The sequence below is a fragment of the Sus scrofa genome, chromosome 8, assembly GCF_054392235.1.
Source record: "Sus scrofa isolate SSC_HxYL_T2T_F1_AM1 chromosome 8, Sscrofa_HxYL_maternal_Yorkshire_Landrace_v2.0, whole genome shotgun sequence".
Classification (NCBI taxonomy): Eukaryota; Metazoa; Chordata; class Mammalia; order Artiodactyla; family Suidae; genus Sus; species Sus scrofa.
The window spans coordinates 41,975,345-41,991,061 of NC_139390.1; the positions used below are offsets into that span (position 1 = coordinate 41,975,345).

The 15,717-nt window shown below is 45.0% G+C and overlaps 1 protein-coding gene across 25 annotated transcripts in view; it reads left to right on the forward strand.

Moving 5' to 3' along the window:
• LOC146400448 (mast/stem cell growth factor receptor Kit-like) overlaps positions 1–15,717 on the forward strand; it is a 91,553-nt gene that overhangs the window by 19,414 nt on the left and 56,422 nt on the right. The gene's annotated exons all lie outside the window — the stretch shown is intronic.

Sequence of the window (15,717 nt, forward strand, 5' to 3'; positions counted from 1 at the left end):
ATCACCTGAGGCTTGTCAGCAATGCACACGCTCCCTTCCCACCCCCAGGGGGAGCTCAGGGGGCCCCTTGACCAAGCCCTCCAGGCCATCCCAGTACAGGTTTAAAGTTTGAGAACCACTGATCTCCAGTGTAAAAAGGACTGGGCTTTGTCATGGCCTTGAGCTGTGATAGTTTACAAATTTCAAATGATGAATGCTTGTGTGGCCTTTTGGATGTCAGACGAGGGTGCAATTCTCAGTTCTTCTGTGGCACTAAAAGGATAGATAGGAGTTTCGGGTGGTCCAGACAGGAAAGCAGACAGTGGTGGTCCAGGGACAGGGCCCCGTAGAGGCTGCAAGGGGCCTTCAGAAAACATGCATGAGGGGAAGAAGGGTGATGATGAGAAGGCCTAAAATATCTGGGTGATATTTTAAAGGGGTAAATGTGGTAGTGTCCCTCTCTGATGCAAACCTTCCAGAGACTTCCCAGTGTTCTTGGAATAAAGTCTGTCTAGGGACATCCTGTCCAAGGCCTCCAGTGGCTCCTCTTGATTTCCTTTTTGCACAAGGTACCTTTGTTCTCAGTGCTTTCTTTAGTCCTTAAAGGTGTCCTTGCTCCTTGGGGCTGCAGGAGCCATCCTGCCCCACTGCCAAGGGCAGCGCCTCCTGGTCTCCTTGTGCACTTTAGACTCCAGCTCGTAGGTTTCCTTTGCAATCTTTTTTTCAACCCCACAGGGCAGGGCAGGGCAGGTCAGCACTCCTTGTACAGTGTACTGCTCCAGACTCTTCACATTGTAATTATATAATTGTATAATTATTGGTTTATACTTACCAGTGGAGCTAAATATAAATTCTAAGAGGGGGAGAGATTTTGCCTTGTTTGCTGCTGCCCAGGGGCCCAGCACATAGCAAGCATTCAAGAAAAGTCTTTATGTGTTTATTTTGTATATATATATTTAAAAATTTTTATTATAGTTAATTTACAGTGTTTTGTCAATTTCTGCTGTACAGCAAATGACTCATTATACATATATATACTTGTATATATATATATACACTCATATATATACTCATTATACATATATATATATATATATACACACACACTCTTTCTTATATTATCCTCTATTATGTTCCATTACAAGTTATTGGATGTAGGAGTTCCCTTTGTGGCTCAGCAGTTAGTGAATCTGACTAGCATCCATGAGGACGCATGTTCAATCCCTGGCCTCAATCAATGGGTTAAGGATCCAGCGTTGCCGGGAGCTGTGGTGTAGGTTGCAGACGTGGCTCAGATCCTGAGTTGCTGTGGCTGTGGTGTAGGCTGGTGGCTGCAGCTCCGATTCGACCCCTAGCCTGGGAACCTCCATGTGCCACGAGTGCAACCCTAAAAAAGACAAAAAGGCAGAAAAACAAGTGATTGGATATAGTTCCCTGTGCTATACAGCAGGACCTCATTGCTTATCCACTCAAAACATAATAGTTTGCATCTACTAACCCAAACTCCAGTCCATCTCATTCCCTCCCCCTTGGCAACCACAAGACTATTCTCTATGTCCATAAGGTTTTTTTTTTGTTTGTTTGTTTGTTTGTTTTTGCATTTTTACAGCTGCACCCACAGCATATGGAGGTTCCCAGGCTAGGCGTCAAATTGGAGCTATAGCTGCCGGCCTACACCACAGCCACAGCCACAGCAACGTGGGATCCGAGCCTCATGTGCAGCCTATATACCACAGCTCATGGCGATGCTCAGTCCTTAACCCACTGAGCTAGTCCAGGGATTGAACCCGAAACCTCATGGTTACATTCGAATTAGTTTCTGCTGCGCCACAGCGGGAACTCCTGTCAATGAGTTTGTATTTGTTCTGCAGATAGGTTCATTTGTGCCGTATGTTAGAGTCCACATATAAGTGAATCATATGGGATTTGTCTTTCTCTTCAAGAAAAATCTTTAGATGAATGAATTGGGGGGAGGCCATCTCATCTTTATCCTTAGGGCTTGTGGGCTGGTTAACTTATGTAATTTTGATGGCGGTATCACCTGATGGGTTTTATTTACAGGGGCGGTTGCTGCCATGAACTCATCCTACTGCTGGAAAGATGCATCCCTTGCACAATGGCAGCAGAATCTCATGATTTGGGTCTAATCTGGCATCCGGCCTGTGGGACATCCAAGAGAATTTCTGAGTCTTATGCTTCCAGGGATATGGGAAAGGAGAGAAATCCTCTGACCTTGGAGATGTTCGTAATACCCAGGCCAGAAGCCAGCAGCCTGAGGGGTAAAGGTGGCACCTGGGAAGTTTCCAGGGAAATGACGGTTGTCCCCTGTTCTCTCTCTCTCAGGGCTTCTAGCAGGATCTGCCTGCTCTGCTCACAGAAGTTGACATTGGGGCACCAGTCTTTCCCCCACTCACTTTCAGATCTATTTGCCAGAAGAACACAGCTGCACACCTTTGCCTCATTTTGGTCAATTTGTCTTGACCTGGCTAAAGCTAGGGTTTTTCGTTCCTATTCTAGAAAGTAGCAGTATGGCATTTACCTCTTAGAGGCAAAAGTGGCTTCAAACTGGGGGCATTTGCCTCCAATCAGAAACTCAATAAACCCTGCTGGTAATCAGTGGAAGGGCTGGCAAGTAGCCTACATCGGTGTAATTCATAAAAATACACATATTGAGAGTGAGGGCTCAAATTCTTTTTAAAGATGGAGGTTTTCAAATCTGGAGTGGCTTGTGGGAATCTTGCTTTTGATTAGAGGAACTGATCATCTGCAGACTTTTTGCCAGTTAATCGATTACTGTGTTTGTTTTGCATTTGGGACTCAGCACGCTCTTGTCCACTTAGCGTAAAGCCCTGTTAGATTAAGTGCACGTAATAAACGCAGTAAGTTTGGGAACAAACATCATAAACACTATTTCTCATTTGCGACCATTTATTGAACGCAAGGTGGGTATAGGATTTAGGGATCACGTTAAGAATTCTGCTGTCTCTCATGCCCAATTTATAGACGTCAAGCCAAGGCTTGAAGAGGTCAGGTTGCTTCCCCCAGGTCTCAACATGGCTCGCTTTGGAACCTCCCAAACCCACACTTTTGCATTATATTCCTGTTGCTTTCCTTGCTCATCCAAGCTCAGAGAAGCACCCTCATCTCAGGTCTCTGAGCTTTCTTTAACATATTGCTGAGTAAAGTTACAAAAGTTGCAAGATGAATACAGAGAACCTCAGGATACCTTTCACCTAGACTCCCCACTTGTTAACAATTTGCCACATTTACTCTGTCCATGTATATACATGTTAGTTTTTATGACCCATTTGAGAATAAGTTGCAAACTTGCTTCCTCCCCCACCAAAAAAACCCATCCAAGCCTCAGCCTTAGGTTTGATGAGAACATTGATCCCCCAACCCCCACCCGGGGTTGAGGTCTTACCTCCCTACCTGTGTGGTCCTGTCGTTTCTTCCCCCCCCTCCCCACAACCCCCAACTCTAGGGTGGGGCCTGGCTCACTCCTTTTGTCCTCAGCCCTAATCCCAGTCCTTTCAATTCAATTCAGACAGAAAATGCATCCACTGCCTTCCTAAAAATTGACTCTCTTAGCACCTAAGAAACGGAACCTCTTTGGAGTTCTGAGTCATGGCTCAGTGGTTAGCATCCACGAGGACACAGGTTTGATCCCTGGCTTTGCTCAATGGGTTAAGGATCCAGTGTTGCCATGAGCCATGGTGTATGTAGATCACAGACACAGATCCCACATTGCTATGGCTGTGGCACAGGGCAATGGCTACAGCTCCAATTTGATCCCTAGCCTGGGAACCTCCATATGCTGCTGGTTTGGCCCTAAAAATCAAAAAAAAAAAAAAAAAAAAAAAAAAAAAAAAAAAAAAAAACCAAAACAAAAAACAAACAAACAAAAACAAAAAAAACAAGGAAGAAAGAAACAGAACCTCTTCTATGGCCAGATGAGACAGGCAGGTTAAAAAGGGACTCCTGGTTATACTTCTACCTGGTTTGTGAAAAAAAGGGGAGAATGGGGAATTTTCCCCAGCTTCTAATGCAAGCCTGCAGCTAAACCTTTTGGCCTCTGCTAATTTTTCAAGGTAGTTACTAATGCTGGTAAGCTTTTCTCTGGCAATTGCTTCAGATAGATTTTTTTTTTTAATTGTGTTTTTACTTTAAGCCAGCCCTGTGGCTATAAAGTGACATTTTGAAAGTGGAAATAGAAGGAAAAAGCATTCTGTCCTCTCCTGTATGGGATGGAGGGGAAGGTGCAATTTCCCTTAGCCGACAAGTCTGTTAAAAGCAGAATTGAGAGTATAATCACTAGTAAAATGTATTGATTGACCCATTATGGTGAAAATTAGCTTAACTATCTATTTAAGCCAAGTATTGTTCCAGGCATCTTTCAGGAAAATCAGAGAGGGCTTTTGAAAATGTAGATCACATTTGAAGACAGAGTTTAAATAGTGGCTCAGGAGGTTCCCTTCATGGTGCAGTGCTAAAGAATCCAATGAAGGACCATGAGGTTGCAGGTTTGATCCCTGGCCTTGCTCAGTGGGTTAAGGATCCAGCATTGCCTTGAGCTGTGGTGTAGGTCACAGACGTGGCTTGGATCTGGCGTTGCTGTGGCTGTGGCGTAGGCCAGTGGCTACAGCTCTGATTGGACCCCTAGCCTGGGAACCTCCATATGCCATGGTTGTGGCCCTAAAAAAAAAAAAAAGACATAAGGTGCCCCAGGAAAATTTCAGGATAAATGGATAAATCAAACTGTGGTATAGGAGTTCCCATCGTGGTGCAGTGGTTAACGAATCTGACTAGGAACCATGAGGTTTCAGGTTTGATCCCTGGCCTTGCTCAGTGGGTTAAGGATCCAGCATTGCCTTGAGCTGTGGTGTAGGTCGCAGACGTGGCTTGGATCCCACGTTGCTGTGGCTGTGGCGTAGGCCGGTGGCTACAGCTCCGATTCGACCCCTAGCCTGGGAACCTCCATATGCCTCAGGTGCAGCCCAAGAAATGGAAAAAAAGACAAAAAACAAAACAAAAAACCCAAAATGTGGTATAGACACATGATAGAGTATTATTCTGCCTTAGAAATTCTGACATGTGCTACTACAACAGAGATTAACCTAGGAGATGTTGCCCTGAGTTAAATAAGTGAGACACAGAGGGACAAATGTTGTATGATTCTGCTTATATAGGGTCCCTAGAGTAGTCACGTTATTGTGACAGAAAGTAAGAGTGGTGGTTGCCAGGGGCTGGAGGGAGGAGAGATGATGAGTTATAGTTGAGTGGGGTACAGACTTTCACCTTGGGATGATGAGAAAACTCTGAAGATAGCTCGTGGGGTGGTTTTTGCACAACACTGAGAATGTATTTCTTGCCACTCAATTGTATAATAAAAATGTTTAAAATGGTAGATTTTTTTTTTTTTTTCTTTTTAGGGCTGCACCCATGGCATATGGAAGTTCCCAGGCTAGGGGTCGAATCAGAGCTGCAGCTGCCAGCCTGCGCCATAGCCACAGCAATGCAGAATCCAAGCCACCTCTGCAACCTACACCACAGCTCACGGCAACAGATCCCTGACCTACTGAGTGAAGCCAAGGATGGACCCGCATCCTCATGGATACTAGTTGGATTTGTTTCCCCTGAGCCATGACGGGACCTCCAAAATGGTAGATTTTATATTATGTCTGTTTTACTACCAAAAAAATTTTTAAAAACCCCCGGTGGGCAAATACTTACATTCATGAATGTAAAAATGTTGACTGGACAACCTCTTGCTTATTGGAATTAGATTGGATGTCATTAGAATGAGGTGCTGTAGAATTAGAACTAGAGGTTAGGGACATCACATATTTTTATTTAAGTTTTTGTTTGCTGCCAACCCAAGCTCATTTCCCCCTCCCAAACCTGGGAATTGGCATTTTGAGGAATGATCGGTATCCGGGTTGGTGGAAATACATGGCAGGATGACCAGTTAGATGGGTGTGTTCTAGGAGCCCTCACTCCATCACACGTGTCCACCCACAGCACCGACAAGAAGGCAGTGTACACTCAGCAGATCCTTCTGATAAAGCTTTCAAGGGTCTGGCTCTCGCCCTCTGGAGTGGGCAGCCAGGGGGCCCTGCTGGGAGGTGAGGCCCACACGTCTCTCTCTCTTGGTGCTTGGTAGGTCTGCGGGGAAGCTGGCCTTTGGCTAGTGTGGCCGATCATCCATGCTCTTGTGGCCCTCCTCTTCTCATTTTGTTCTTCAGTGGTTCTTTAAGGCAAGGAAGTTCATGTTGAAAGAAGTCAAGAGCTCCCACCCCTCCCCACCCGTACCCCAGACTTCACAGATGGTGAGGTCTTGTTCTGGTTTATTGGATTTCAGTCCTTCTGCTTCGTATCTGCTGCTTATTTCAGTAAGTGCTTGCCAGAACTCAAAACACGGAAATCTGCGTATTTACAACAGGAGCTGCACTGGGCAATTGGGAAAAACCCTCTGGAAATGAGGACGTTCCTTTTTTCTGCCACAGGGATGAATCCTTGGGCTTGTCAAATCTAGTCCTTATCTGACTCCCCAAAGAGACACTTCATGGTTGTTGTGTGTATCTCTGTCTGAGATCAGAAGGGGAAGTCCTGCTTCCTCAAACGTCAGGTTGTATTTTTCTTAGGAAATAGATTAAGTAACCCTGTGAAAGCCTTTGCTCCTGGGGGTGACTGTGTATCGAGAAGAAATTCTGCAAAATAGTAAGCTGTGAAGGATCCTTCTTTCATTGTCGAGAGGATGACACATGCATCTCCACGTTTTACTGTTCACTTTATAAGATGTAAGAGCTAGGAATCCAATTCCATGTTTAGGCTCTTATTCTGTGTTCAAAGAGTCATTTAAGAACAAAGGAGGTGATTAGTCATATTATTTATATCACCTGCTATTCACTTTTGCCACAGGTACGATATCTTTTATATCCAGCCACTGGATCTTTACAAGGGTGTTTCTTTATGTTGGCCTAAGTATTTAATTACAGATCCTAGAATCCTAGAGCTTTTGATGGCTTTTTTTTTTTTTAATGCCTTTTTTTTTTTTTTTTTTTTTTTTTTGGTTTTCTTTTAATGGCTTTTGATGGCCTCTTTTTAGTTTTTTAGAACAGGAAACAGAGGCCTAGAACCTAAAGGAATTGCCCAAGATCTAGAATCCAGAATTTCTTTGTGTCCCCACCATTAATTACATTTTTTTCCCTCCACATCCTCCATTAACTGCTTCAGAGCAGAACTATGCAGTTACATATTTTATCTACAATATACACATATTAAGTATCTTAGCAGACACCGAACAATTAATAATTTTGCTCATGGCCTCCAACCTGAGAAAAGATTTTACAGATGACATATCTTTAAAAGGCATTTGTTGGAAGCTTGAATCTTTGCTGCCGAGTCCCCTCAGTAAGTTTCCTTAGAAGCATGCGGAACATCTAACATCACTTCGATCTTGGCCGTGCTTTTCAACCAGCAAAAGCAGCCTGAGGGCGTCTTCCCTTGCCACCAGATGGCATACTTGTGAATGGAGAGCTGATGGAAGGAAGGGGCTGAGGGTTCAAGTACAGGGAAGCTCCCAGATGGACAACGTTGAGGGGTCTGAGTAGGGAAATGCTTTGCAGCAGAGAATGAAGCCCGGGTGATTTGTCCAGGGATCCCGATAACAGTCAGAAAAGCAGAAAATGCAAATGCGACGGGAAAGGTGTGATCATACAGGTGATTTATTAGCACTGGGTTTGTCCATGTGGTTAAGACAGAAAGTTGAGGGCCTGACCAGGACCCCCAGGAGGAAACCATTCTCAAGAGCAGAGACAGGAAGGGGCCAAACCGCAGGTGAATCCACTCTGGCTGAAAGCCGTCAGAAAGGTGAACCAGTGAGGGGGTGGGGGGGTGGCGCGGCGTGACCCTGCCTCTCCAGGGAATGGCACCCCTGTTGGCGCTGGGACATCCCTTTCTAGCACTGGGGAGCCTGGTGACTCTCTCTTGCTCAGATGTGCATGAGAATGTGGGATCCCTCATGGGTCACGGCTCCTCTGTGCCCCAGATATTTTTCTGAAAAGAGCAGATGCAAAGAAAGAGGGGCTTAAAATTAGTGTTTCCACCCTGCCTCATGCATCGCATGGCCATAGTCATCAGTCCTTGAGGTCCAGCCTTCTCTGCTAGCCCTTCCTCTCTATCCCTGCCTCCCATTCTGTCCTTCCTTGTTGTTCTCCCCGGCCGCCGCCTCTGCGGATGCTCATCCCCCTGACTTTTCACATGAGCCCTCTGCGAGCTTGTGTGTCTTCCATTCTGCCATTAGCCACCACCCCTGGTGCTCGCTGATTCCAGGAGCCCTCCCTCCCCTGCGCCTCCCTCTTCCCACCCCCCTCCTCTCCCTGACTCAAGGCTCCTCTTCTCCCACATCTCACAACTGCAAATACTGTCAGACTGTGGTGGGACGGGTGTAAGTGAGGGCTGGGGGTTGGGGGTTCTCGTGTGCAGCCAGCGTTGTGAATGAGTGAGGCTGAGTTCTGTGACTCTCCACCCCTGCCCCCTCCCATCCGTGCCCAGTCCCACGTGCTGAAGACATCGGGGACTGGTTCTTTGTCCACGTCTGCTCCTCCACCTGCTAGAATCCTCTGAGATTCCAGCATCCATTCAGCAGTCGCTCTGTACCAGTCCAGCCTGGAATGTCCTGCTTCTCCTTTACCGATTGAGTCATCACTCCAGCCACCTAGAGCCCTGTCATTTCCTTCCCGGCCTCTCTATCATTTGTACTCTGCACTGCCTCTTTGAATGATTTCATGGACACCCGTGGCTAGCACCCCTTAACCACCCCTGCGTGCTGGCCAGTATGTCAGTGGCCCTGACCTCTCCCACATCCTCCTCGGTGTGTGGGACCTTCTAGCAGTCACCTGCTGGTTCAGATGCCCCTAAATTGGTTTTCCCCTCCTCCAGTCTGTGGGCACTCCACCTTCCCATCACTTAAGCCCAAAACAGGGGAGTCATGTCTTCCCTCCTTCCTCTGGCTTCCTCGCTGCCCAGATCCAGCCCATCCCGAGGCGTATTCCCCCATCTCTGCTTCCACCCCCACACCTCTGGCTTATGCTTTCCTCAGCTCCTGTCTCCCCACCGTTCTTGTTTCTAGTCCCCTACTCTCAGTACTCTGCTTCACTGCTCCCAAGGGGGTGTCCCCCTGCAAACACACACCAGTTGTTCTCCATCAGGACAGGCTCACCTCCTTATGACAAAGACCCTGCTGGGTCTCTAACCTCACACCCCAATGCTGCCGCAATGCTGAGTGGTACTGTGACTTCTAAGCACGCACCTCAATAGTTCTGTAACATTTGCTCTTGCGGTCCCCCAGCTGATAGACCTTCTCCTTGGCCACAGCCTGGCCAGATCACACACATCCTTTAATTTGAGCTCTAGGAAGCCTCTCTGACCTCTCCTGCCCTTTTTACCTGAGCTTGCTTCAGTATAGGGTCATTATCTGTGTTGAGTCCAGCCTCCCCACTGGGCTTCGGACCCCGGCTCTGTATTCTTGGTCCCCAGCCCCACCCAGGCCAAAGGGTAGGAGTTCAATTACCATTTCATCCATGAAGACAGGTTTCAGAAGTGCTGGCTTTGTTCCCGAGCTTTCTCTCTTTGCCACTAATGACTAACACTCCAGCTTTTCTTCTCTGTCCTTCGGCTCCCTTCTGTCAATGAGTTCATAATCTTTAGACCAACACTGAAAAATATGCTTAAGGAGCTGCCTTTTTTTTTTTTTTTTAATCATCTTTGCAACAGGAAGTCTGTTATTTTGTGATTTTAAATCGGCTTTCAAATGGCAGATCATTTTACAATGGCGTATTGTTATTTCTTGAAACTGTAAACTATCTTGAATATTGAAACAGATTTTGTATCATCACTAACTAAATATCCTGGACCTAATGTAGTACCTAGACTTGGCATGCAGAGAGAAAATTTCTTTTTTTATTTTTTTTGTCTCTTTGCTTTTTCTAAGGCTGCACCCACAGCATATGGAGGTTCCCAGGCTAGGGGTCTAATCGGAGCTACAGCTGCCGGCCTATGCCAGAGCCACAGCAACGTGGGATCTGAGCTGCGTCTGCAACCTACACCACAGCTCATGGCAAACCCACTGAGCAAGGCCAGGGATTGAACCCGAAACCTCATGGTTCCTAATCCGGATTCATTAACCACTGAGCCACGACGGACGGGAACTTACAGTTTCTTGTATTTTTAAATTTAAAAGAAATTTTAAATCCAAATTTACACTGTACCAAGTAATTGTCCCCCCCCCCCCCCGAACATAGGAGTTTTACAGTGAAAGACATAAAGGATAATAAGGAGATTGTGTGACTTACTTATTATTTACCTCATGTCCAAACCATAGTAGTTTATTTTTTTTGTTTGTTTTTTTTAGGGCCACACCCTCGGCATATGGAAGTTCCCAGGCTAGGGGTTGAGTCAGAGCTACAGCTACTGGCCTGCACCACAGCCACAGCAATGTGGGATCTGAGCCAGGTCTGCGAACTACACCAGAGCTCATGGCAACACCAGATCCTTAACCCGCTGAGCGAGGCCAGGTGTTGAACCCACATCCTCATGGATACCAGTCGGGTTCACTGTTGCTGAGCCTTGACAGGAACTCCTGGAGTAGATTTTAACAATGAGTTCTACTCAGTTGAGTACTTTAAATCTCCATATTACAAGATTAAAGATACATCTGAACTTTTTCTCTTACCCAGAAAATCCTTTGGAAGTAGTAGGCTTGTGAGTTGGAATTGATGTGATCCATTTAGGACTGTTCTCAAATTTGTCCCTGGAGGTGCTTTTAAAGGTTGGAGGTTGTAGGGATTTGGGTGGTGCATTTGGGAATCTGTAGTTGCAAAGTAGTTCAGTTTCTCTGAAAGCTCTTTTTTTCCCTCTTCCTGAAAAGTGTATTTGATTTTTCTATTTTATGCAAGGTGATACAATATAAAACAATATTTACAGTTATCTATCATTGAGTGAAATTAACTTCTTAGAAGGTTGGTAGTGAGCATACTCTAAATCAGGAAAACTGCCCTGTAGGATGTCCTAGATTATCTTCCCCTGTCCTGCATGTCTGCTTTTTGTTTTTTTGGTTTTTTTGTTTGTTTGTTTTTGTCTTTTTGCCATTTCTTTGGCTGCTTCCCGCGGCATATGGAGGTTCCCAGGCTAGGGGTCCAATCGGAGCTGTAGCCACTGGCCTACGCCAGAGCCACAGCAACACGGGATCTGAGCCGCGTCTGCAACCTACACCACAGCTCACGGCAACACCGGATCGTTAACCCACTGAGCAAGGCCAGGGATCAAACCCTCAACCTCATGGTTCCTAGCTGGATTCGTTAACCACTGCACCACAACGGGAACTCCTATTCTGCTTTTTGTTTTGTTTTGTTTTGTTTTTTTTAGGGCCACACCCACAGCATGTGGAAGTTCCCAGGCTTAGGGGTTGAATCAGAGCTATAGCTGGCCTACACCACAGCCACAGCAACACCAGATCTTAGCTGCTGGATCCTTAACCTACTGAGTAAGGCCAGGGATTGAACCTTAGGGATACTAGTCAGGTTTGTAACCTGCTGAGCCACAATGGGAGCTCCCCCCCCCCCTTTTTTAATTTGTTTATCACCTTTCAGAATGTTAATTTTATTTGCATTGGATTTGTCTCCTACACAAAGCTGAGTTTCCCCATCAGTATCCAGTTCACTGCCATGGTAATAACCATGTAATAGATGCATGTGGACACAAGAGACTTCTTCATGGCTCTGGTGGCGTGATCTCACTTCAGTGGGATGGGGGCCTCGCCGGGACCCTGCGTGGTGTGGCTTCCTTCAGTTTGTGTCCTGATCCACAGTCGGTTCGTAGTCTCCTCCCGCTGGCCAGTAGCATTTTTTAGGACTCGTGTGGTTTTTCACTGAGCTCATACCCCCCTCCCCCAACTTGATTCTATTTCCAGGATATTCTACTTGTTTTTAAGGCCTCAGGGGTGTTGTGGGCAATTACTGGGATCCTTCCATCTTGGTTTTTATCCAGTGTATCCCTGTGGGGATATAAAAGTATGTCAGAAACAGTAGGCTCTACAAATCATTAGCTTTTTTTTTTTATTACGAATTGTGGTTGAACAGTATGTGAGCCAAAGGGTCAGTGAACACCAATGGAGCTGTGAGTTTTGCCTTTGTCACAGCTCTACTTCCCCAAAACTAGAGTAGGTTTCCCTGCGTGGGTTTTCTTCCCCTCCATTATTTTGCCTGGTTCCTTATATTTGTGTACACAGAGGAGAGGATTTTGAAATAACTTCCTTACTTTGAACCCCAGTGATAAATTTGTAGCTTTAGACATTTGTGAAGGGGTATAAAGCCTGAGGCGGATGGTGGAGACTTGAGGTTGAAGTAACAGTGATGGTTGACAACCGTCTGATCATCACTCAAGGTGAGTGGGGGGCACCCCTGTTCAAGCAGGCAGCGCCCCCGCCCCTTAGACAGGTCATTAAGCACCTTCTACCATGGAAGCCCAGTCTGGCCTCTGAAGAAGTAGTCTTTTCATCCACAGAGCACAGAAAATGCAGATCTACCTTGAGTGCTTCATTTTTGCTGATGGAAGGAAAAATGGATAGCTTTGTCCTTTTTGGTGGAGAAGCAGAGCCCTATCTTTGAGTTTGGGTTGACTGATGGGAGTCTTCTGGCAGCTCTCTTGCTGATACACCACACCCACTGTGCAAGGTCTGCAATTTCTAATTTTGGTTTCCTTCAACGTAGTGCTCAGCCTAGTGAGACAGAAAGCAGAATCCTCCTCCAATCTTCGAATATCTCACGCACACTTACCTTGAAATACCTATAATCTTTTTGTCAGTTGAGCCACCCTTAAAGAGTGTTGTCTAATTGTCAGAGAATCAACAGCTCCCCCCAACGCATACTCAGATTTCATCGATTTTTCAGAACAAGTACTTCGTTTTTATGTGCAGAACAGTGTCAGGTCCAACTTCCATAAACAGGCTTGAGAATAAATCCAGAGGACTCAGGTGGCGTGAGGAGAAAAGCAAAGAAGTACAGGGAAAGAACTGTACCCTTGAGTAGTCATGTCTCTTGTGCAATGGTCAGTGCGGTTTAAAACTTGTAGGTGATTTAGCCTAGAGGGTTCAAAGAGCTTCTGCTGTGAAGGCCTGCTTTGTGTATAAGGTAGGAGAGAGATGAGGAGAAAGACCCTGTTTGGGCCCCCAAGCATAGCTGTATGGAACAAATAAAGATAATAATTGCTTGATTTTTTTTTTTTTTTTTTTTTTTGGTCTTTTTAGGGCTGCACCCGTGGCATATGGAGGTTCCCAGACTAGGGATCTAATCGGAGCCGTAGCTGCCAGCCTACACCAGAGCCACAGCAACGCCAGATCTGAGCCTCATGTGTGACCTAAACCACAGCTCATGGCAATGCTGGATCCTTAACCCACGGAGTGAGGCCAGGGATCGAACCCGAAACCTCATGGTTCCTAGTCTGATTTGTTACCTACTAAACCACGACGGAAACTCCAATAACTGATTGATTTTTAATGATGTGATTTTAAGGTAAACTTGGGAGCCTCATAGAGGTCAGAGTGGTCAGATAAGAAAGAGTCAAGGTAGCTGAGAAAGTTTGAGGCTTCACCTGGGCCTTGAAGAATTACTGATTTTTTAAAAAATGTATTAAAATTGTGGTAAACTATACATAAGACAAGGTGTACTATTCTGAAATATTTAACTCAATGTCATTGAAGTACATTCACAATGTTGTGCAACCGTCCCCATGTCCATTTCCAGGACTTTTTCTTTCTTTCTTTCTTTATTTTTTTTTTCTTTTTAGGGCCACACTTGTGGCATATGGAGGTTCCCAGGCTAGGGGTCGAATCGGAGCTACAGCTGCCGGCCTACACCACAGCCACAGCAACGTCAGATCCGAGCCGTGTCTGCAACCTAAACCACTGCTCACGGCAATGCCGGATCCTTAACCTAGTGACTGAGGCCAGTGCTCAGATCCGCATCCTCATGGATACTAGTCAGATTCATTTCTGCTGCAACACAACAGGAACTCCATGGACCTTTTTTTTTCTTCTTTTTTTAAAATCATTCTAAACAGAAACTGTACCCTTTAAACAATAACAATAACTCTTCATTCCTCCCTCTCCCTAGCCCTTGGTAACCTCTGTTCTACTTTCTATGAAATTGCCTATTCTTGGTACCTCATATAAGTGGAATCGTGCAATATTTATCCTTTCGTGTCTATCTTATTTCACTTAGCATGATGTTTTCAAAGTTCATCCATGTTGTGGCACATATCAGAATTCCATTCCTTTTTATGGGTGAATAATATTCTGTTGTATATATATATATATATATATATATATATATATATATATATATATACACACACACACACACACACACACACACACACCACGTTGTGTTTATCCATTGATCTGCTGATGGACAGATTGAGTTATTTCCACCTTTTGGCTGTTTTTTTTTTATTTAATTATTTATTTATTTATTTTTTTTTACCTTTTGGCTGTTGTGAGTAATGCAGCTACGAACACTGGTGTACATGTATCTGTCTGCATCCTTGCATTCAATTCTTTTGGGTTTGGTTGAATTTTGAACTAATCAAAGAAGTCTATAGAGGACATGTTGGTATTTACCCTGAATTGTTAAGATTTCTCTTTTTTTTTAATGGCTGCACCTGCTGCATATGGAGGTTCCTGGGCCAGGGATTGAATCTGAGCTGCAACTGCAGCATAAGTTGCAATGCCAGATCCTTTAACCCACGGTGCAGGGTCAGGGATTGAATGCATACCTCCACAGTGACCTGAGCTGTTGCAGTTGGATTAACCCACTGCCACAGCAGGAACTCCTGGGGGGCTCATTAATTACCACGTGTTCAGAAAATTGAAAGCAACTCTTAATATTTTTGTGAGCCAGACATAATTAGGGAAGTGTCATTTATAATGCAAAGAGTTCTGGTGTAGATAAAACCCAGTTCAGCCAACGTTTGTTGAGAACTTGCAATATACCAGACATTTCAAAATGTATAATTCCAGAGCAGTTTCAAAGCTCAGTTGGAATAACTTACTGATATTGATTTTTAAATACAATAAAGGTGTGTATGTGTGTATTTGGAGAAAAGAGAATAAATAATATCCTCAGTCCCACTCTAATATAAGCTCTATGTTCATTTTATAGTGTGAGTTTGAGGGCTGAACTTGTAAATAATTTATTTTGAAAATAAAGTCCTGAATGCTTCTGGTAGTGATTATTTTAAACATTTATTTTTTAAGACTCTAGAAGTAAAGCCTAAAGTAATGAGCTCAAATTTGGAGGCTCAGTTTTGGGTGGTATTCCATAGTCATTTTCATGGATGCATTCAGCTGCTCCCTTTTCCTAGTGGAGCAGCAGAATAGACACTTACTCTCTTTTAGGGATAGGTCAGGAGACTCTTGACATCTGTTATGGGGGCTGGGTGTTTTGGAACCTGTCCTTCCTCCAATCTTTTATATGTTCAGGAGTTGAAGGGAATCTTTTTATGAGTATGCCAGGGGGAGAAGTACCATTTAGGATGCTTAGAATGAGGGCCCCAAGACCTTGAATTAGGTAGAGGAACTAAGGTCTGGATGGAAACCACTGCAGTGCATCAGTAGTGGGTGAAGGGGCTGGACATGTTGGAGGGTTTAGTGGGGACAGGTGATCATGATCTGGAGTGTTT